At 35.0% G+C, this 16,406-nt stretch overlaps 3 pseudogenes; 1 reads left to right on the top strand and 2 right to left on the bottom strand.

Annotated features, from left to right (window-relative positions):
- The first annotated feature begins 1,149 nt into the window (after positions 1-1,149).
- Positions 1,150-1,861, top strand: LOC140811248 (acid phosphatase 1 pseudogene; annotated as a pseudogene).
- On the bottom strand, positions 1,858-2,897 carry LOC140811247 (acid phosphatase 1 pseudogene; annotated as a pseudogene).
- Positions 2,898-3,482: 585 nt separating this feature from the next.
- Positions 3,483-9,363, bottom strand: LOC140811743 (protein RETARDED ROOT GROWTH-LIKE-like; annotated as a pseudogene).
- Positions 9,364-16,406: the final 7,043 nt, after the last annotated feature.

Genomic DNA, 16,406 nt, shown 5'->3' with positions numbered 1-16,406 from the left:
TTCCTAACATGCATATCTCCACAATGGTATGATATTATCTACTTTGGATATACACAAAGTCTCTCGCCAACAGACTTTATATGAAACAGAGAGAGTATCCATTCAAGATCATCAATGAGAAGAATTTCACATATCAAATCGATGAGTTTGTGAAAATCCTTGATGATTTAGAGAACATCGATGTAAAACTCGATGAAGAAAATAAGACATTGATTCTATTAAATGCCCTCCCAAGATTGCATCAAAATTTCAGAGATGTGATGCTATATGGGAGAGAACAAATGATTTCACTGGAAGAAGTACAATCAACTATTAGAACTAAATAACTTCAAATAAAATCTCAACAAAATGGTGAAACTCACGGTGAGAGCCTCACAGTTCGACGAAGATATGAGAAAAAATCACAAAAGGGCAAAACAATAAATCTGGAACAAGAAGCCAATCGAGATATAAGTGCTTCCACTGCCACGAGGAAGGGCATTTCAAACGCGACTGGCAAGATAGAAAAAAGAAGTCCTGTGAAAAACCAAAGGATGATGGTGAGACTGCCGTAGCTTCCGATGAATATGACTCAATAGAAGCTCTTGTAATATCATATCAAGACTCGAAGAAAGTGGATTCTTAACTCCGGTTGTTCATTCCACATGTGCTTTATAAAGTCTTGGTTAAAAACTTTCACATAACTTGATGAAGTTCTTGTTCTCCTTGGAAGCAATAAATCTTGCAGGGTAAAGGCCATTGCAACCATCACATTAAAGATGCATGATGGTGTGGAAAGAACTTTACACAATGTCAGGTATGTCTCAGAACTCAAAAGGAACTTTATATCACTTGGAACTCTTGATTTGAATGGATATATGTTCAAGTCTGAAAAAGGAGTATTGAAAGTGTCTAAAGGGTTTCTTGTTGTGATGAAGGCAATACGAAGAAATTCTCTATATTTTCTGCTAGGGAGTACTGCAACGGGAGGTGATTACATGGTCCAGGAGGCTGCAAATAGATCAAATCTTTGGCACTTGGGCCCGCGGCATGTTACTGAAAGGGGTTTCCCGTTCACATCAAGAAAAGTATTTCTTGAGGAAATTAAAAACGTTAAATCCACCAATATTTTATAATTCCATTCTTTTTTATACTTTTTTTTTGCCTACCACTGATGATTAATCTTTCATCTCCACTCGTGTTTCAATCAATCTTTTAACATGAAGCCATTTTTTTGCTTGGTCCACGATGAGTTTCTTCAAAAAAGTTCATTTTCCTTTCCATTTGTCCTTCTCCCTGTGTCAAGAAATCTTCGACCCTATCCCCTTCCCGAGGCCTCTGATTATCGAATACGCTGAAATCAATGGTGCTCAATTGAAAGATTGTCAGAGTGCAGAAGTTCAATTGAAGTGTACCAGTTGGAGGGTTGCTGTGGAGGCTAATAGTTTAAGTCCATGGGTGACCATTCCTGAAGATTGTGTTGATTATGTGAAGGAATATATGGTAGGAAAGAGATACGAACTTGATCTTCAAAGTGTTTCTAACGGGTCTGAAAATTTTGCAAGAAGTGTCAGCTTGAATGGGGGATGATAAAGATGCTTGGATTTTTTTATATAGATGAGACTTTACTATCCAAGCTTCCCTATTATGCTGAGCATGTTTATGGCTTGGAGATTTTTGATAGCACGAAATTTGATCAGTGGGTTGATATGGGAACAACACCTGCTGTAGAGTTTATTTTGAAGCTATACGATGAAAAGTTTTAAGCTTGGGAATCAAGGCCTTCTTATTGACTGGTCGAAGTGAAAGGCATCTAAATATAACCATGCATAATTTGTTGAAAATTGGATTTCAGGACTGGAATAAGATCACACTGAGTTAAGGTTCAAAAGATTGGCAATTAAGATTATTTTCTTGTTCAGTGTGAAGAGACAAGAAAATAATCTTAGCTGCCAATCTTTGGAACCTTAAGCTCAGTGTGATCTTGTTCCAGTCCCGAAATCCAGCTTCCAACTGATTATGCATGGTTATATTTCGATGCCTCTCACTTCGACCAGTCAATAGGAAGACCTTGATTCCCAAGCTTAAAACTTCATCGTATAACTTCAAAATAGACTCTACAACAGGTGTTGTTCCCATCTCAACCCACTGATCAAATTTCATGCTATAAAAAATCTCCAAGCCATAAACATGCTCAGCATAATATGGAAGATTGGACAGTAAAGTTTCATCTATATCAAAAATCCAAAGCATCTTTCCCATCTCCATTCAAACTGACACTTCTTGCAAAATTTTCAGACTCATTAGAAACACTTTGAAGATCAAGTTTGTATCTCTTTCCTACCATATTTTCCTTCACATAATCAACACAATCTTCAGGAATTGTCACTCGTGGACTTAACATTATTAGCCTACACAGCAACCCTCCAATTGGTACACTTCAATTGAACTTCTGCACTCTTGACAATCTTCAACTGAGCATCATTGATTTCAGCGTATTCGATAATCAGAGGCCTCGGGAAGGGGATAGGGTCGAAAATTTCTTGACACAAGGAGAAGGACAAAATGGAAAGGAAAATGAACATTTTTTAAGAAACTCATCGTGGACCAAGCAAAAAAATGGCTTCATGTTAAAGGATTGATTGAAACACGACCGGAGATGAACGATTAATCATTAGTGGTAGGCAAAAAAAATATAAAAAAGAATGGAATTATAAAATATTGGTGGATTCAACTTTCTTACTTTCCTCAAGAAATACTTTTCTTGATGTGAATGGGAAACCCCTTTTCAGTAGCATGCCCCAACCCCAAGTGCCAAAAATTTGATCTATTTGCAACCTCTTGGACTATATAATCACCTCCCGCTGCAGTACTCCCTAGCAGAAAATATACAGAATTTCTTCTTATTGCCTTCATCACAACAAGAAACCCTTTAGACATTTTCAATACTCATTTTTAGACTTAAACATATATCCATTCAAATCAAGAGTGCCAAGTTATATAGCTCAATATTCTTCAACAGTCTCCTTGGGATGAACATTGCTCTATTTTAGAGAGGTAATAGTTTAGGATATAGAGTTGTCATATTAGGCATTTTGCCTACCTCGGATAAAATTTTCTTCATAAAATAGTTTTAGATTGTTTCGAGTTATTGTTGGGTGATATGGATCGGAACAAATTTTTCTATATCGTGTAATATAGGAGGACGCGAACAGCCTTAGATATAGTTAAAGCTACAAAGAACGACGTGAGAATCAGACAAAGTAGTTGGTTCATGGTCGATGTTGAGTACACAAACCAAGCACACTATTATCTCTTCGTTTTTTTTGTATACAAATAATAATGGGGACTTATCCTCGATGTAAAGGGTTCTCAAAATCAAGGAAAATTCCGTCCGACGCATGGAGAAATACAATCACTGTAGTTATAACCATCGGATGTGATAGACCATAGTAATCACTACCGGTATGGAAAAGAATTTCATGAAAGTGGTTACTTTTTTTTATAAACCACATTAAATATGTCCCCTGAAGTAAAGAACCAACTGTTAAAATTTAACCTCATGTTTTGTCAGCCCTGGTTAAAAGTGATTCTGTAATACATCAAAGAGAAATGAGCTATAAAACTGTGTATGTACACAAGAAATCATTCAAAATCCTATGTTCTCCAAAGACTGTTGACCCTATAAAGATGTAATCGAGGACTGGAAAAGGATGCCATAGAGAGATATGAGGATTTCAGCACCTATAAGTACGATGATCAACCGTTCAAGAAAATCTGATTTCCTATTCTGCAGAATCTCTTGAAGGAACCGAAATATCATGCTGCGATGGGAAAAACAAAAAATCAACTACAAGCATAGTTGTACCGCAGTGATGACATCGCATGCAATGACATGGTGGGGTATAGAAAGCTTTCAAGAAAAATTCTCCAAAAAATTGTTTAGTCTAATTGAATTTCATGTATGTGGTTGAATGAAGAAGTTTCTCAAAAAAATTTAAATATGATTTAAAAGACATGATTTTGAAGTAATACCTCCACAAATTTCAACTTGAAATCAAGGCTTGCAAATCTTTGGGTTAATTCAAATTCATAGCGGAAGTACTCCCAAATCTGGGCACATTTAGCATCCTTCCACGCAATATCCGATCTGCGATCAAGTAAATAACTTCACGTTAGCAGCTATAGCCACAGAACACACCAAACAAGCATATCATGAAACAAAGAAGTATATTTAAGAGGAATTCAACAAACTACTAATGGTCTTTGCACATGTTATCTTAAAATACATCACAGAAAAGAAGTAGAAATCTATATATAGAAACTTGAGTCATGTTTCCATAGAGTGGAAAGTAATTATAAAGTGCAATTACTTAAGAGCGAAAAAGGATACAAACGAATCCCCCTGCATTGATCCACAAAAGAAAGAATCACCAGCTAAAGGCTTGTTCTCATTAATAAAACGCATCTTTCAGTAATTTCTATATAGCGTCTCATTCAGAAATTTTTGTTTAGCTTATCATTCCTCTCTCGCAAATTCTCGAGAAGAGTAGCTTCAAAAACAAGTACTAAAAATGTGCTGCTTACTAGAGGAGGTCGGTCATGTACCCAACTCTTACTAAGATTTTGAATATTACCTTTCGAAAAGTCCTAGCTTAAGAATTTACATCAGCGAGATTAGAATTTGCCTTTCCAAACAACTGAAAGAGCTTTTTCCTTTTCATAGTAAATGTTCCAGTTTTCTCCATCCCCCTATTCATGTCAGTAAATTCTGCAACCATTCCATCAACATGAACCATCGCAGACAGATTCTCAAAATCAAGGAGCACTGTCATAAAATTTTGAAGTCAAAACCAACCTGGCGGACGTAGTAATCAAGAGCAATACTTTGGCCGAGAACACTACCAATTGTGCGAAACCATCGATGTTTAGGTACTGAAGCATTATGTAATCAAGTCCACCTTGCATCCAGGTGCTCAAAGTTGGCTTTTCTCTCACCTCATATTCTATTTTTCGATCCAAACCAGAAATTCAGGGCATTGATCGAAACCGATACAAAGAAGAAGAGAATGCAACAGAAAACACGACAAATTATTATCCTGCATAACATTAATTGATGTCCACGAATTAACTGCTGATTCATAACATACTTGATTTTAAAAGCATCAATTAGATGAAATCAGTAAAACAGACAAGGCAGTAATGATTTTAATTTCGATACAAATGTTGGTTCAAACTTGAACTAAAGCTAGAAGCTTTATAACTTTGGCGTTAGTGCATTGGACAGGTATATTAGTTATATAAATATGTTATATCACAGTATCCCTTCAGAATAAAAGCAATTACTTGTTAAACACTAGGTCAAATATCGCAGCCTTTAAATCACCCGACTTTCATTTCTATTGGCAGGGAAAAACCAAGTTGGTAAGAAAGCTATACACAATACAGAGGATGTATTATACTGGCACAACCTACGATTAATTGGAATAACCTTATCTTGCATGCATTCTAATGGACCACAGTAAATCAAACATGAAGAATCAAACAAACCTCAAATAACCCATCTTGCATAGTTAAATTCTTAAACCATAGCATCAAATTAACACAAAATAAAGAACATACGCGACAACAATAATTGATGCATTTTGCAGTGTGATTTCAAATGGGCTTACCATCCTTTCTCATCTCAGGGAGCAATCCTGAAGCGTGTCTTTCGAAAATTTTCAGATACCCATCAACTTCATGATCACCAACATTGAATAGGACAATTGACGCATACTGGAAAACTACCATGTAACAGCAATCATTTCCACCTAAACTAGAACTCAAGCCCTGAGATGACAACAATGCAGTATACAACTAAAAAGGAACTAAGCATAAAACGAAACCCAAAGTTATCTGCTCTAAAAGAAAAAAATGTAAATGATGCTGAAAATGCTGATTTGACTTCACATCAAATAAAAGGGAAGCCCAAGTTGCCCCCCACTCATTATTGTAAATAAAGGAGGTTAGTCTAAAATCGAAATCGATGTTTATGTCCTCCTCAAATTCAAGTTGCTAGTTTATACTTACTATCGTCACTCTACCGGGGGAAGTTATACTTGAGAGTTGGAGAAGGTTGTTCCATCAGCATAACAGAACTGGGGAAAGCTATCAGGGGAGTGTCTAAAAATACATCCTATCGTCCCTCTCACCTAAATTTCTTGCTTTGCCTTGATGACACACTAATACTATCACAAGAAATCATTTCATGTTGAGCATCACGCTATCGCAACAAAGTAAAATTTTTTAAGCTATATTATCCTTCATACGGCCATATTCCTGTGGCAGTAATTCAATTTACACGAATTGATGCAGAAGAACGTCGATAGATAGTAACACATATCAACCAAAAATCCAATAAAATGCAGACAGAGAATGACTATCACCAATTTCCACCGTGGATGAATTACTTATAGTAACAGACAAAAGATGCAGAGAATTATTTATAACAGCTCTACGTGATTTCATGTGTTCTGACATATTATTCTGCACTTATGTTCCTAGAGAAACATACAAGGGCGCGCGAGTCTAACTTGAACAATCACGGTCTGTGGTGTTTGAACAGGTCACTGAAGGTTGTTGACCTCAGATGCTGGAAGCTGCGTTCTGGATGTCGAGGAGACAAGGGAATTCGAATTCGGAGTGGCAGTGGTAGAGAATCCTGATGATGCTGCAGAAGATAAAAGTGGCACTGGAAGGGTCATGATGCCGGCACCTTGCATTTTCCATGGTCAGTTTGGGTGTGGAGGCGAAGTAATGGCCCCATTAATTACGCCAGTGTATCTTTCCTGCAAATTAAATTAAAAAATAAAAACAGATTGATGTAACCAACTATGAATTATTATCTGATACATCTTTTCCAGTAATTGCATGCAACAGAATGTGAAGAATGTGTGAGTATCTTCGTTAAGATCAATAACAAGAAATTGGTCCGTAGACAAGAAATGAGCAACTTATTAAGGGAAGCTAGTGTCAGAAGTATACCGTGGTGTGAGTGCCAGGACAACTGGATGAACATTTTGTTGCTTTTACGCTCGAGTACATCGAGCATGCTTATGCATTTTATGCTTCTTTCACTGTGGGAAAAACTTCTTCGGATCAAGAAAATTGTTCCTTGCTCTCTATTTATTATATTACTACATATTTCATGGAGGCAATGTTCATAATTAGATCAAGTCCAGAGCTGAAAATTAATAGTAGAAGAGAAAATTCACCTTATTATTTGGGGCAAAACCAGTACAAGCCAGCCCACATGGGGGAATACCTGGATGCAACTAATCCATGAGGGGAAACATTGTGGAAAGGGTATTAACAAGTTCATTGGGAAGAGAAAGAATCGAAACACCTACACAAGAGCACCATGGACAAGCTTTAAGAAGGTTTCTATTGGTTTAAGAACATGACAAGACGTAGAATCCCGGGAACGCAAGTGTAACAAAAGGAGTAATTGTTTCTAGCCCGATGTTATTTAAAATCCAATTTGTTCATAAAGTTGAGTGCAGTTGCCGAAAATTGAGTGCAAATAACATCAATCTTCAAACAAAATTAATATGAGACTGCGACAGAGAAACTAAAACAATTTGCAAAACCAAATTCCAATTCCATAAACTTCAAATTAACCTATGTCTAAACTAGAAAAATCAGAGACGCTAGTATATTAATCATGCAATACAAGTAGTTTAATTTCTTACCCAAATAGACTTGTTTACCGCAATCCCTGTCCACAAATAGCAAAAAATAAAATTAAAATCATGAATAGAAAAGGCACTACAAGATATACATAAAGAATTACATAGACAATGACATTAAATAAGAATATGTTGTGCCAAATGCTAGCAATTCGTAAGGGTAATTGTACTATTTGAATCTTGTAGATCAAACTCATCGCCAATTCTAATTTCGAGCTTCTGCAGGCGCATCGAAATCTATTGTTGATGCTATCAATCCAGCCCAAATCAAAATTATGAAGTACTGCTAAGTGCCATAATCCATTGGTCATGCAGCATAGCAATCAACAATTCAGTAGTTGAATCGCATGCTATCGAATAATCTGTAGCTGTGTCGCATATGCAATCACGACTCATTTATGGTGCCACATCGGTGATCATGATTTTATATAATCAACAAATAGTTCCATCCACAAATAACTTGCAGACCCATGGATTTACAACTATTACTTCTCCAAAAGAAAACCCGAGAATACCTATATTGTCAACCAATCATCATCCGCAAACCGCGGCTACCAGTGCCGAATTAATCTTACGCAAGAACACGAAAGAAATAAAACATAATATTCGGATTTGCAAGAGCTCGGCGTCGAATAAACAATGAAAATATGATGATCAAACAGCCCAAAATACAACCACAATTTCTTTAGCCATAAAAATCAACATGATATTCAAAACCGCTTTCTCTCTCACATATATTCAAAAGTACACAAAACATGCATGCAACAGAATTATTGTCAGATATGATATGATTTTGAGGTTCGATTATGGGTACCAAATGTATGATTCCCATCTCCCGGTTCTCCGGTAGAAAGTAACCCCGCGATACTGCGAGCTCCGAGACCGTGGACCACGCCTACTCTTCTTCACCTGTGACTGCGGCTGCTGCTGCTGCACAGGAAACTGCGCCTTGTAAAATCCCATCATGTCCACTCCGCCTGAAGCCTCCGTATCCGGCGTAGAAGACGAGGCACACACGGGAAAAACTGCAACTCAGTCTTGTAAACGGTGACGTCATCGTCCGCTTCATCCTCGATCTCGATCACGTTCTTGTCAAGAATCAAGAAATTGAGCGTGGGTAGAAACTTCCCGCGTGTGAAGCTGTTGGAGTCGTGCTCATCGGCCACCCCATTGTCTTTAAACGATGTGGTGGTGGAGGTAACCGAATCGGCGGTGGTTTCAAGGGTCTTGCGGCGGCGAACTTCGGCGGAGCTCACGGAAATCACCGCCGGGGAGTTCAGATCCAACATAGCACAACCCACTACCAGAAAAAAGTTGCGAATCAATTTCATTGACGAAACAGCAACTTCGCGTGGGAGAGAGGAACAGTACTGAACAAGAATGGATCGGAAGATTCGGACCTGTATATATACAAAAACATATGGGAAAAAAAACCGAAAAGCAAGAACCCACGAGCTATATACGCAGGATTTGTACGTATAATCAGCGTTTGAGTTCATTCAGTTGAGGTGGTGGAGAAATTCGAAGAATCTCCATCTTTAACCCGATCTTTGGAAGCAAAGATTAGGCGAGAGTGGATTTTTAGTGATTTGGTTGGATTTCATTATACATGAGCAAATCTTTTTAAAACTGGTTGAATTTCATAGGATTTGGATTTGAATACATCTGAAATATATCCATATATCTTTTTTTACTATTTTATCTTTCTATTGTCTTTATAAGTTGTTGTCATAGTTAGATTAAATAACAAATTTATTTATTTTTTATTTTATATATTTGATTTTTATGTCAGGAATATTGTTGAACAATTTTTTATTCAATAATAATTTATTTTTTTATTTATGAAATTAGAATATAGTTGAATATTTAATTTAGAAATAATTTATTTCGTAGAATTTAAATTTGAATATTTAAATGTTATGTTTGATTATTTTATTTTTATAATTCATTTTGTGATCATTAACAGTAATTATTTAAGTATATAATATTTTATGTAATTTATATAACATAAATATATAACTGAAATGGTATAGAGAAAAATATGATAAAATTAATTTAGGTTTTCCAATTTTTTAATAACGTGAATATTATGTTTTAAATATTGATTTATGTAAAAGATAATTAAGATTATTTTAGTAAAATTTCAAAATTTAAATTCAAACGAGAAATGAATTCTAAATATAATTTTAAATTTCAAACTGATGAAATTTTAAATCCATAGATTTTCAAATCCAATTTTAAATTTATTTTTATTTTCAAATCCAATCTAAAATTTTAAGCATTCAAACATGCTATAAAAAAAAGAAAACAAAAGTGAGGAAGAACCGAAGAAGCATAAAAATGAATAAGGGGATATAGAATGATTTGGGTTAGTGAAAAGTAACTGTATAATATTTTTTATATCAGAGTATTATAAAATTAAATAATTGAAAATATATAAATTATTCTGTATTAATGGTTTAAAAAAATTAGAACTTAATAATTTAAAAATATTTAGAGAAAATAAAGAAATATACCCAGATTGTAAGGTCCGAGAATTTGATTATCGTAATCTGAAATGATTTGAGTATAATTACCGTAATCTGAGATTAATCTGAAATGATTTATTGATTAATCAAAGTAATTATAGACGGAGCGGAGTGGGCCGGGAAAGATGAGAAAAGACGTGAAATATATGTGCAAGGAGGTGTGCTCGCGCACATGCGCGACGTGATGCGCGAGCCATGCGCGGTTTTGACAGAAGACTCCGCGCATTTGCGCGATGTAAAGGCGCGCATATGCGCGAGGTGTCCAGTAGCCTAGGAAGTGCTCGGCGCATCTGCACGACGTGAACGGCGCACATGCGCGAGCAGGGCAGAGAAGTTGGCGCACATGCGCGGCAGAAAGCGCGCATATGCGCGAGTGGGTTTGTGCTCGAGACAGTAGGTCTCGCGCATATGCGCGACGATTTGCGCGCATATGCGCGAGCACTCCAGTAGCAAAATTCGGATAGAACGCCCGGCGCATATGCGCGGGACTTGGGCGCGCATATGCACCAGGCATGCAAAACGTAAAGTTGCCACTTGGTTTGTATGTGCGACGTATATATATATATATATTTATATATATATATATACATGCATATCAGTTTAAGGAATGAAACGAGAAGAAAAAGGGAAAACCGAGGGACGTAGAGATTTGGAAAATTGTGAACGATCCGCACGTCTGATTTTGAATCCGAGTAGGGTATCGTTTTCCTAGCGACAACAGCTACAACTGGACGTAAGTTTTGTTACGTTTAGACATGATTTGAAATTATGATATTGTCAAAATCGAATATGAATCATATATGGTGTTTCTGATATAGTAGCCATTGTATATTTGAAGTCAGATAAAAAAACAGATTATGGATATAATTGTTATGATTTTCAGAATCAATTTGACTGAGATTTCATATCAGATTTGTATTGTTATTGAGATTATGAGTTGAACTGATATTGATTAGGAGTCCTGGTATTATATCTGTGATGTTGGGACTGACGGAGTTATCGAGACTGTATTGTTACGCCGTCAAAACATCAGTTGATTGATATTGATCAGTTTCAGTAGTGACTTCGATTATATCGGGATATTATCTATATGGATTAAATTGTATATGATCTGATATGATCAGTTATGTTTTGATTTAAGTATTGATCAGAACAGGTTCTGAATTGGGTTATATATTGATATCGTGTCTGTTCGGTATTGTTACTACCAGATCGAGAATGGACAGAGTTGAATTCAGGACTTCGTCTTCGTCAGAACGGGAAGATAAAGGTATAAGTCAATGTGTATTGGGAGATTGACTTGAGTCGGTTTAGACTTGAGTTTCCCTAAATCACTTACTTTACTCTCTTGCATTGATACTGCATTGATTTGATTGATGTACGTGTTCTCTTGAATTATAGATAGCAGGTATTAGTCAAGTAATCTTATGACAGAAGTGCCTGTTAGTGGTGGGATCGCCACGGGCACATTGAACGATGTCATGGGATAGTGTATTGGCGATAGTACCATAGTCTGTCACCGGATAATTGTCTATCGATGTGGATAGAATTATAGCTCCTTCTATTACTGGTGATCGGTACTGTATCGATGTGGATAGAATTATAACTTCTTCTATTATTGTTGATCGATGTCATATCGATGTGGATAGAAACAGAGTTTCTTCTATTACTGGTAATCGATACTATACCGATGTGGATAGAAACAGAGCTTCTTCTATTACTGTTGATCGATACTATATCGACGTGGATAGAACTGGAGTCTTTTCTATTACTGTTGGTTGATATGGAATACCAATGTCTGGGAACCGGGATCCCTAGGCTAGGATTGAGTCTAGTCTGAGTCGTGGAATTACGAGTATTGTCGACAGTTTGATATTGATTATATTTCAGCTTTTGATATATATTGCTGTTATTTGTCCATACTTTTATGTTTATCATATGATTGCATGTTTCGTTGATTTATACTGGGATTTATTCATTGGAGTTATCCGGCTATTGTCTTGTCTGTATGTGTACATGACAACAGGTGGGACATGTTCAAGGTTGAGGAGATAAAGAGAGATCGTGATTAGAGTAGAGATTCCGGACTTGGATTAAAGATAGGGTTGGACACTTGACATTAGATATTAAACCTTAGTTGAATAAATGTATGTGATACATGATTTGTATTTTTATATACTGAGATGTATATATATTTGTTTTATTTCACTACGTTCCGCATTTTAAAAAAAAAATTTAGACTCTGTTTTGTAATTGATTAATTAGTCCCAATGATAATTAAGAACTTGATTAGCGTCCGAGTCCCCAAACAAATAATGTTTTGATTTGCGATAAATTTGTTTCCATATTATATTTATATTACATTTAAAATTATACAGTATATTAAATTAATTAATTTATGTCCATGACTTATAATTTATCTACAACAATATCTCGAATTTAAAACGAGATTTCATTTATATATTTATTGTATTTGTTTACAAGTGCAACTTGTTTGCCAACTTACCCGATTTGATCATTTCACATATATTTCCACATATTCTTTGCTAGGCAAAAACTTGTGTGAGACGGTCTCACGGGTCATATTTTGTGAGACGGATCTTTATTTGGATAATCCATGAAAAAGTATTGCTTTTTATGTTAAGAGTATTACTTTTTATGGTGAATATGGGTAGGCTTGACCCGTCTCACAGATTGAGATCCGTGAGACGGTCTCACATGAGACCTACTCTCTTCGCTATGAGTGAGTGGTACGGGTACGCATGGCCGCAGCTTTTTTATGTTCAATTTTAAAAAAAATTAACAAAAACAATTTATATATAAAAAATTTATATATATAAATATATATATAACTATTTTTTTCATTTGAAAATATATATAACTATTTTAAAAGAAAATTATTATGTAATTTAAAAACTTCATTATTTTTATTTTAAATCAAAATGAACAGGAAAAATACATTTAAATCAAATACATTTCAAAATAACAAGTATTTGCGCTTAACTACGGTATTAAAGTAATCACAAAAAACTCATGTGAGATGGTTTGACAAGATAATTTTGTGAGAAAATGTCTTATTTGAATGGATCACGCCTGAAAAATATTGATTTTTATGTCAAAAATATTATTTTTTATTATAATTATGGACAATGTTGACACGTATGACGGATAAAAATCCATGAAACTGTCTCACAAAAGACTTACTCGTAAGTACGTTTCTATTATTTTAAAAAAAATTATTATCATATCTACTTTGATAATTAACTTTAGCAAATATTAGTTAAAATTTCGAGGATACGTAAAAAAATTTGATTTCATATTATGATTGATTTTTCATAAATATATGTTTGTGTGTGTATATATAAACCGAATTTAAAGAAATGGAAGAAATTACATACAACCTATATATATTTTCTTTATGTTTGTTTTTTATATAATGAGGATGAACAATACACAAGTAAGATTTGAAATCAATACATACAAGTATCGGGGCCTCAACAACTTATATAATCTATTTTCTTAAAAAAAACGTGAAACATCTTATAATTATTTATAAGGAATGTTTTTAAAATTATAATATATAGTAACTTTATTTGTTTTTTTTTTTATGATACATGTTGACAATAATACTTTTTTACTGCTTTTCGTTTAATTTTTAACTAAATATTATATATAATTTGAAGTCTTTTTTTTTTTTGAACAAAAACTTTCCATATATTAAACAACCAACATGTCTTTGTTTACAATATGATCAACCAAATACAAAATCAAGAAACACAGGGTTTTTTTTTTAAAACTAATTTAAATTTTAAATTTTTTTTCAAAAATAATGTGGAAAAAAAAACTTTTACAAAATTACAGGCAAACCGCGCTTATGAAACGCGGACGCTGCACTAGCGACGGTTTTTGAAATCCGTCCCCAATAGCGACGGTTAATAACAGTCGCACATAGCGACAGTTTTACAAACCGTCGCTGATCAAGTGTTGCGACGGTTTTTCTAAAACCGTCGCTATATTGTGGCAAATTTTGAATTATTATCCTCTTCCACATCATGCTAATAATATGCATGTCGTGAACAATAATATTAAATCAACGACGGTTTTTATTGTGTGCAATCGGTCTATTCGGTTACCGACTAAACCGATTCAAAAATTTGCAAGCTTATGAACAATGCACATAAATGCAAGCTGCAGATATTACTATCCGCAGCGTGCATTTAATGCACGTCGTTATTTCTGTCAAGTGCACCCATATGTACGCTGTTAATATTGTTCGAAGCGCAAAATTTCGGTTAAACCGAATTAACCGACCGAACCAGATTAATTCGAAAATTCGGTTCGGTTAATTCGGAAGTTCGGTCTTGAAATTTTAAGAAATATATATTCATTATTTTATCTTCAATATTTATATTTTTTATTCAATATTTCTTGTTATTTATGATATCTGCGCACATATGGGTGCACTTGACATAAATAACGACGTGCAGTAAAAGCACGCTGCGGATAGTAATATCCGCATCTTGCATTTATGTGCGTTGTTCATAAGCTTGCAAATTTTGAATCGATTCGGTCGGTAACCGAATACACCGATTGCACACAATAAAAACCGTTGTTGATTTAATATTATTGTTCACGACATACATATTATTAGCATGATGTGGAAGAGGATAATAATTCAAAATTTGCCACAATATAGCGACGGTTTTAGAAAAACCGTTGCAACATTTGAACCAGCGACAGTTGATATAAAACCGTCGCTATGGGCGACTGTTATTAACCGTCACTATTGGCGACGGAGAATGGCGACGGAGTTTAAAAACCGTCGCCATGAGCGACAGATTTAAAAAACCGTCGCTAATAAGCTGGAGCATGCTCCGCGCTTCATAAGCGCGGTTTGCCGTAGTTTTATAAAAGTTTTTTTTTTCCACATTATTTTTGAAAAAAAATTTAAATTAGTTTTAAAAAAAACCCATCGCAAGCCGTTTTTCGTGCGTATTAAACGCAAAGACACGTCTTAATCTTCCTTCAAACATCTTTCGCACCATATTATGTGTTTGATACATGCTTGCATGCAAAATATGATAAACATGATATATTCTCGTTTTTATGGCTATACATGCATAAAACTAGTGTTTTCATCTGGTAAAACTTTTGGGTATGATGCATAAAAGGGCTGCCATGGTAAGGATATAGGAAGGGACGCTTTTCAACTTGTTTAAGGGTCTATAGATGAAGGTTTAATGGTTGGACAGTAGGGTGAAGCATGTGGAACGAAAATTGGGATTTTTGGTGGACTAGGGTTTCGGCTAGGAGTCTTTAGGAAGCACGTGTAGAGCCCAAATTCTGTACACGTATAACCCGTGCATTTATTTGATTCGTTAAATCATTTATTTTAATTTAAAATGATTTTAGCCATGCATAATTTATTTAAATGCATTATTTTAATAATAGTCATGTTTATGTGATGCACGTTAAAATGTTTTTCGAGTTTCAAGTTTCAGACGACTATTCGAAGCGGGATCGAGGAAAAGACCGGTGACGATGTTGGTAATTTAAAATATGGTATTTTATTTTAAGTTGAGGATGGGGCATTTTAATAAGTTATTAAGTTTTAATATGTTAAAGCATTATTATGTATTTAGTGATTTAAGAGTTTAAAATTTTTAAAATTGGTGTGTAATCATTTTAATTGTAGAGTTTGATTAAATTAGTGAGTGTTAACTTTTAATTAATATTTTAATTAGTTAATTTAGCACTAGATTTCTCCTAATTAAATCACACACACGTTTTCTACACTCACACAAACTAAACACGTTTTTACACACACTAAACACATTTTTACACACACTAAAACACACAACACACACCTACAAGTTTATTTTCAGATTTTAAAAAGAAAACCTAGGGTTCTTGTGAAAGAAACGGCCGCCCCCTCCTCTGAATTATTCCAGCATATTTTCGTGTGTTTTCTTCAAGGATTTTAGCGCCACGTTCGTCCCGGATCGAGCCTCGCACCGTCTCCGCTTCGGTATCGTCGTCACGGTATTTTTAATATCAAAAAGCACGTATAATCTGTTCTTTCTGAATCGATCTTGTCATAGTATGCGTCGTGTTATTTTATGCGTGAAAATCCATGTGTGACGTTCGTAGTTTGAGCGGAAAATGGTTT

Source organism: Primulina eburnea, chromosome 14 (genome assembly GCF_022965805.1).
Source record: "Primulina eburnea isolate SZY01 chromosome 14, ASM2296580v1, whole genome shotgun sequence".
NCBI classification, from domain to species: Eukaryota; Viridiplantae; Streptophyta; class Magnoliopsida; order Lamiales; family Gesneriaceae; genus Primulina; species Primulina eburnea.
This window is presented reverse-complemented; position numbering and strand designations above follow the sequence as displayed.